Source organism: Lactuca sativa, chromosome 3 (genome assembly GCF_002870075.4).
Source record: "Lactuca sativa cultivar Salinas chromosome 3, Lsat_Salinas_v11, whole genome shotgun sequence".
NCBI classification, from domain to species: domain Eukaryota; kingdom Viridiplantae; phylum Streptophyta; class Magnoliopsida; order Asterales; family Asteraceae; genus Lactuca; species Lactuca sativa.
In genome coordinates, this window is record NC_056625.2 from 7,482,295 (window position 1) to 7,489,646 (window position 7,352).

Here is a 7,352-nt window from a genome sequence, read left to right on the forward strand (position 1 = left end):
TATCAAAAGTTAATTAATTAGTATGTCAAAAAAATATATGATTCATGTACGTACCGAAATCTCAAAAAATACATGCATTTATTAGTTATTTGCATGAATATGTGTGTGTGCTATACGAATATTAGGTATGTATTTTTATGTAATATGTAAAGTTGTGAAGTTTTTGGTTATTTTTAAGGAAAGTACGTAGGATGTACACAACAGAATGCATGCATGCATGTTTAGTAGTATAAAAACGTCACGACAGGCTGTCTAGCTACAGCTTCACTACAAGATTAAAGACCATGGGTTGACATGAAACTGTTAACTGTGTACAAAAAAGCATTCCTTGACTTCATATTACGTACGGAATCGTAATAAAACCTATAATGTCGACGTCGTGAAGAAAGCAACCTCGATCCACCAAGTACAAAAAAGAGTAGCAAATAGTAGCATACATGCATGGCTAGTAGTGGAGATTGGGCTACCTAGTACCTACGATTCACTATATATGATAGACTTTGCGGGATGCCTCCGGCGTACAGTACTCCATTCCCAAACATTCCAAGCAAGGTGTTTCAAGTGCTCTCCAATTCCCAATACATTTTCTGCACATAAAATCCCCACAGGTGGTCATCCAGGCAAAATATGGTAACCACTCTCCACATTGCAAGCAGAAGTCAAACTTTTGTGGTGGCGGACGCGGACCCGGCGGGGATGGTGGGGGTGATCTCAGTGGGGGTGGCTGCCGTCTATATGGGCCGCCCGGATGTGACCACTCGACTGCTTGGTCGACGCACAGATGTCTATCAATGTTGCAATGCTCTGGGTGCTCAATCTGTCTTGCCATTTCAGGGTATAGCAATTCGGGCAAAATGCTATTAGGCAGGGAGTCAACAATGAGTAACCACGAATCCAATGACGGCAGTAAGAACAATACTCGAAACGCGGTTGTGGTGGTTGTGGTGGACGTGGAGGAGGAGGCGGCAGATGGACCGGACGAGGAGGATCGGGACGCGGTTGGCGCAGGAAGAGCTGCCGCGGTTGCAGAGGAGCCCGACGACGAGGAGGCTGTGGTTGGCGCCGAGGAGGCGGCGGCACAGGAGGAGGATGTTGGAATAATTTAGAAATTAGTTTTGAAATGGTCTTATGTCATGTTTTTTTTTGTGTTTTGAATAATTCAAAGCCATGTTGGCAGTAGAGTCCTAGTCTTATGCAAGTAGGCGTAGTTGGAGTCTTTTTAGCATAATTCTCAGTTTAAATAGTTCTGCAGTAGGCACGTTGAATGTACTCTTTTTCCCTTTCATTTCAGTGAATAAAAAGCTTCCATTGTTGAAGTATTGTGCTCTGTTTTTTATTTGTTACTATTCCATTGTTAAATAGAGGTTGCAGGCTTGTGTAAAGCCAACAGTAGGTATCAGAGCACACCTGGTACATGCCCAAGTATCAACCTAGAGAAGAAGAGATGGAAGGCAGTGGCAGCAATGGGAATGGTGACAAAGACGGGCAAATCACCCTGCACTACCCGATGTTGACAAGAAGCAATTACAGTGCGTGGGCAATCAAGATGAGGGTTTTTATGTTGGCCCAGGGTGTTTGGGATGCAGTAGAACCCAGAACTGCTAACACCCTTGTTGAAGAAAAGAAGGACAATATGGCCTTGGCTGCCATTTATCAGGGGATACCTGAGGATTTGCTGATGACATTGGCGAAGAAGAAGACTGCTAAAGAAGCCTGCGAAGCTCTAAAAGTCATGTTTGTAGGGGCAGACAGAGTGAAGGTTGCAAGGATTCAAACACTCAAAGTTGAACTTGAAGCCATGAGTATGAAGGAAACGGAAAGCATTGATGATTTCACCAGAAAAATCATCAACATAGTCAGCACACTACGAACTTTGGGAGATAAGGTAGAAGAATCTCAAGTTGTGAAGAAATTATTGAGGGCAGTTTCGTCCAAATTTCTTCAGATTGCCTCGACACTCGAGCAATTTGGAGACTTGGAATCAATGTCCGTTGAAGAGGTGATCGGGAGACTTAAGGCGTATGAAGAACGGATGAAGAGCTCATGTGAAAGCGATGATCGGAAACTCTTGTTGACTCACAAGGAGTGGTCCGATAGAAACAAAGAGAAATCAGAAGGTGACTCAAAAAAAAGAGCAAGTCGAAGTGGTTTCAGTGGTTCACGTGGCGGTCGTGGCAGAGGAAGAGGAAGAAACGGAGGAGGCCGTGGTGGTCGCGGTGGCAGAAGCGAAACCCATCACCAAAAAGGAAGTAATCCTACTGCATCAAGTAGCCATGACAAGAGTGACATTTAATGCTATAACTGCCAGGAGTATGGACATTATGCATCTGAATGCAAGAATCCTCGAAAGGAACGAAGCCATGAGAATAGTCTGGTCCAAGAACTTCATGATGACGAGCCTGCCCTGCTGCTGGCAACATACGAAGATGAGAGATTTGTATTCTTGAATGAAGAAAACCTTAGCCCTCAATTGAGAACCCATGGAAATCCAAAGAAGTTATCCAACACATGGTACCTGGATATAGGTGCCAGTAATCATATGACTGGAGACAAATCCAAATTCAAAAACTTGAATGAATCAATTCATGGTTTCGTGAAATTTGGGAACGAGTCTAAAGTAAGGATTGAAGGCAAAGGATCAGTTGTATTCAGATGCAAAGATGGTGGTCAACGAACGATGAATGAAGTTTACTACATCCCTGATCTGTGTAGTAATATAATCAGCTTGGGCCAACTAGTTGAGGGTGGAGATGAAATAAGGATCAAAAATCCATTTTTGTGGGTCAAAGATTTAAAGGGAAAGTTGTTGATGAAGGTTAGAAGGTCATCAAATCGCCTTTATAAGATAGAACTGCAAGAAACAAAAGGCATATGTTTGACTGCTGAAATTGATGACCAGTCATGCTTATGGCACAAACGAATGGGGCATGTAAACTTTAATTCAATGAAGTTGATGATTGATAAGAAGATGATCGAAGGTGTGCCACAAATAAAGATTCCCTCACAACTGTGTGAAGGCTGTTTGGTGGGAAAACAAGCAAGAGATCCATTTCCAGCTCAAACGAAATTCAGGGCAAACAAGAAGCTAGAGTTGATCTATGGTGATTTATGTGGGCCAGTTACTCCTCCAACACCTTTCAGTAATAGATATTTCATGTTGAGGGTTGATGATTTTAGTAGAGTGATGTGGGTGTACTTGTTGAAGTCTAAAGATGAAGCTCTACAAGTGTTCAAGAACTTTAGAAGCAAGGTAGAAACTGAAGCAGGGGAGAAAGTGAAAGTGTTCAGAACCGATCGTGGAGGAGAGTTCTTATCAAAGGAATTCACGAAGTACTGTGAAGAAACTGGGCTGGAGAGACAGTACACGTCCCCTACTCTCCACAGCAAAATGGAGTTTGTAGAGAGACGTAATCGGACTATATTGGAGATGGTGAGGTGCAACTTACAGACAATGTCTGTGCCCAATGCATTGTGGGGAGAAGCTGTATCATACTCCGTTTATGTCTTGAACAAAGCTCACATGAAAGCCTTGAAGAATATGACTCCCTATGAAGCATGGTCTGGGAGAAAGCCACAAATAGCGCATCTCAGGGTGTTCGGTTGTGTAGCCCACATGAAAATTGTCAAAGGGCATTTGAAGAAACTAGAAGATAGAAGTATGCCCCTGGTTCATCTTGGAATTGAAAAAGGCTCGAAAGCATACAGGCTTCTGGACCCAAATTCAGGGAAAGTCTACGTGAGTCGAGATGTTGTATTCGAAGAAGAACGAAATTGGGTATGGGAGAAAAGTCAAAGGATCAAAGCGACACCTGGAGTATCTTTTACAATTGAAGGATTTGATTTAGATGGTGATGTCCTTTAAGATGAGGAAGAATGGGCGCCGGACACACCAGGTCAAGCAACTGGATCGGATCAAGGAAGTGGGTCATTTTCTAATTGGCCCAATAGTGAGCAGTCACATATGCCGGGTTACCCACAATCAGGACCACCGGGTAGTCCGATATCGCCAAATACCCCATATACCCCACTCGCACAAGGTGATCCCATTACGATCGACTCATCGCCTCAGGCAGCGACTCTGAGCACCGCTTCTAGCTCTACGAGTGGTGGAGCTCCAAAAAGGTTCAGGCTTCTTTTTCCGATTTGTACGAAAGCAAGCAAGAAATTGTTGTACCCCCTAAAGACCTTATGCTGATACGAAGCGATGAAGAACCTACATCATACCTTGAGGCTAGTAAGAAAAAGGAGTGGCAAGAGGCGATGGATGCTGAATTAGCCTCAATCGAAAAAAAATAATACCTGGAAATTGGTCGATCTTCCAAAGAATCGTAAGGCTATTGGCTTGAAGTGGGTCTTCAAGTTGAAAAAGGATCCAAGTGGAAGAATTGTCAAGCACAAAGCCAGAATTGCAGTGAAGGGGTACGTCCAGAGGCACGGGGTCGATTACGATGAGGTATATGCCCCTGTAGCCAGAATTGACACAATACGCCTCATTCTAGCCCTAGCAGGTTCAAACGGGTGGAAGGTTCACCATCTGGATGTCAAATCGGCATTCCTAAATGGAAATCTAGAAGAGGAAGTTTACGTGAATCAACCTGATGGCTATCAGAAGAAGGGCGAAACTCACAAGGTGTACAAACTCTCCAAAGCCCTTTACGGGCTCAAACAAGCTCCCAGGGCTTGGAATGCTTGCCTGGATCGACATCTGAAGAACATTGGATTCATAAGGTGTGCCCATGAATACTCTGTCTACACTAAGAGGTATGATGAACATGTCTTGATTGTAGGAGTGTATGTAGATGACTTATTTGTCACAGGAAGCTGCCCTAAAAGTGTTCAGTTGTTCAAGAAAGAGATGAACTCCAAGTTTGAAATGAGTGATTTGGGATTCCTAACCCACTACTTGGGAATTGAAGTAAGTCAAAAGGAAGATGGAATCACACTGAAACAGGAGTCCTATGCCAAGAATCTGCTTGCCAAAACAGGTATGCAAAATTGTAATCCCACAAAGACTCCTATGGAACACAAGCTGAAGCTTAAGAAAGAAGATAAATTTGAATTGGTGAATCCCACAGAATATAGAAGTATAGTTGGTGGGTTGCGGTACGTAACTCATACCAGGCCAGATATAACCTTTGCTGTGGGAATTGTAAGTCAGTTCATGGAGAAGCCAACCATGAATCACTTACAAGCAGTGAAGGGCATTTTGAGGTACATATAGGGCACTCTGAATTTTGGTTTGAAGTACTCAAAAGGAAAGGAAAGTGTCACACTAAAAGGGTACACAGACAGTGATCTAGCTAATGATGTCAATGATCGAAGAAGTACAGTAGGGATGTTATTCTACATGAATGAGAACTTGGTTACATGGGCCTCACAAAAGCAAAGGTGTGTGGCACTCTCCACCTGTGAAGCAGAATTTATGGCTGCCACCATGGCAACCTGTCAATGAATTTGGCTCAGGAGATTACCCAGTGAGATAACCGGACAGAAGTTGCCACCTGTTGAATTGAAGGTTGACAACAAATCTGCACTAGATTTAATGAAAAACCCTGTCTTCCACGGGAGGAGCAAGCACATAGATATCTGGTTCCACTTTATCCGGGAATGTGTTGAGAATGGGGACATTTTGGTCTCTCATGTCTGCAGCAAGGAGCAGAAAGCAGATGTCCTGACCAAGTCACTGGGAAAACTAAAGTTTGAGGAGATGCGAAGTCTCCTTGGAGTAATGAAGGTATGATTTCTGAAATAGGGAGGACAATGTTGGAATAATTCAGAAATTAGTTTTGAAATGGTCTTATGTCATGTTTTTTTTTTGTGTTTTGAATAATTCAAAGCCATGTTGGCAGTAGAGTCCTAATCTTATGCAAGTAGGGGTAGTTGGAGTCTTTTTAGCATAATTCTCAGTTTAAATAGTTCTGCAGTAGGCACGTTGAATGTACTCTTTTTCCCTTCCATTTCAGTGAATAAAAAGCTTCCAGTTTTGAAGTATTGTGCTCTGTTTTTTCTTTGTTACTATTCCATTGTTAAATAGAGGTTGCAGGCTTGTGTAAAGCCATCAGAGGAGGCTGCTGCGGGAAGAGCTGCAGTGGATGCAGAGGGAGCGGAGGACGCTGCTCCGGGAAGAGCTGCAGTGGATGCAGAGGGAGCGGCGTCACCAGAGGAGGCGGCCGCTGTGGATGGCATGGAGGAGCAGGGTGATGCGGTTGCCGCGGGAAGAGCTCCAGTGGATGCAGAGGGACCGGCCGCACAGGCTGCGGGTGGTACCGCCATGGCCGATGAGGAGGCCGACCGAGCTCCGGTGGACAAGGGTGCCTCCCTCCTATAAAATGAAAGAGTTCAATTAGTAAATTTATAACCAATTGTGGAAATCAGGACATATATTATGCATTATGAACATCAATACATCGATTAATTAAGAACATAACAAGAAACTACGCATTTATCATCATCTATTGTTTATAACAAGCTATGACAATAATTAAATTTTATCATCAAGAAGAACTTAATTGTCGATAAACATCATGTTAATTAGAATTAGAATAGATAATATATGCCAAGAACAAGTCATATCTAACGCTAGAGTTCAAACTTCATCACGATTACGCATTCATTGTTGAAATAAGATTGTTAGGGAGAAATTCATTATCAGCATCGATTAATTAAGAGCATGACAAGAAAGTACGCGTTTATCATCATCATCATCAGATACAATACCAACACTTACCAATTTGTCATCCATATCAATGAATCAATACATAAACAATCCTAATTTTTGATAATTAAAAAGTAATAACACTCACGAATTGCCAAGAACTCAAGTAATATTAGCCCTTATCTCAATTATGAACGTCGATCGATAATATTGATCAATCTAAAAAATAACGAACAAGTTCCAACTTCATTATTACGCATTGGAATCGGTTCATCCAAAAGAAAGATTTACGCATTAAATTAATAAACAACCATGTCTAACAACATCATAACAATTAAGAACAGACCAAATTCAGAAACAAACACACGTGGAATCTAAATCGAATCGAATGGAACTTCAGTTTCACACAAACAGAAAGAAACCCATTATCTAATGAACGCCGAATTCAAGCATTTTGTGTTAATCACTTATGACTTAACATCAGAGCGACCAAAAACCCATTATCGAATCAAACTGTACAATGATCTAAACACTCAGCATCAGCAAAACTGAGAAAATATGTGCAATCCAATCGAATCAAAATCAAGAACACATACCTGATGAACCCAAATTCCTACCATATGGATGCATTTCCTATTGAATTTCGTAAAGTAGCGATGATATCGTTAAGGTGTAAACGAATTATGGATCGAGTAAC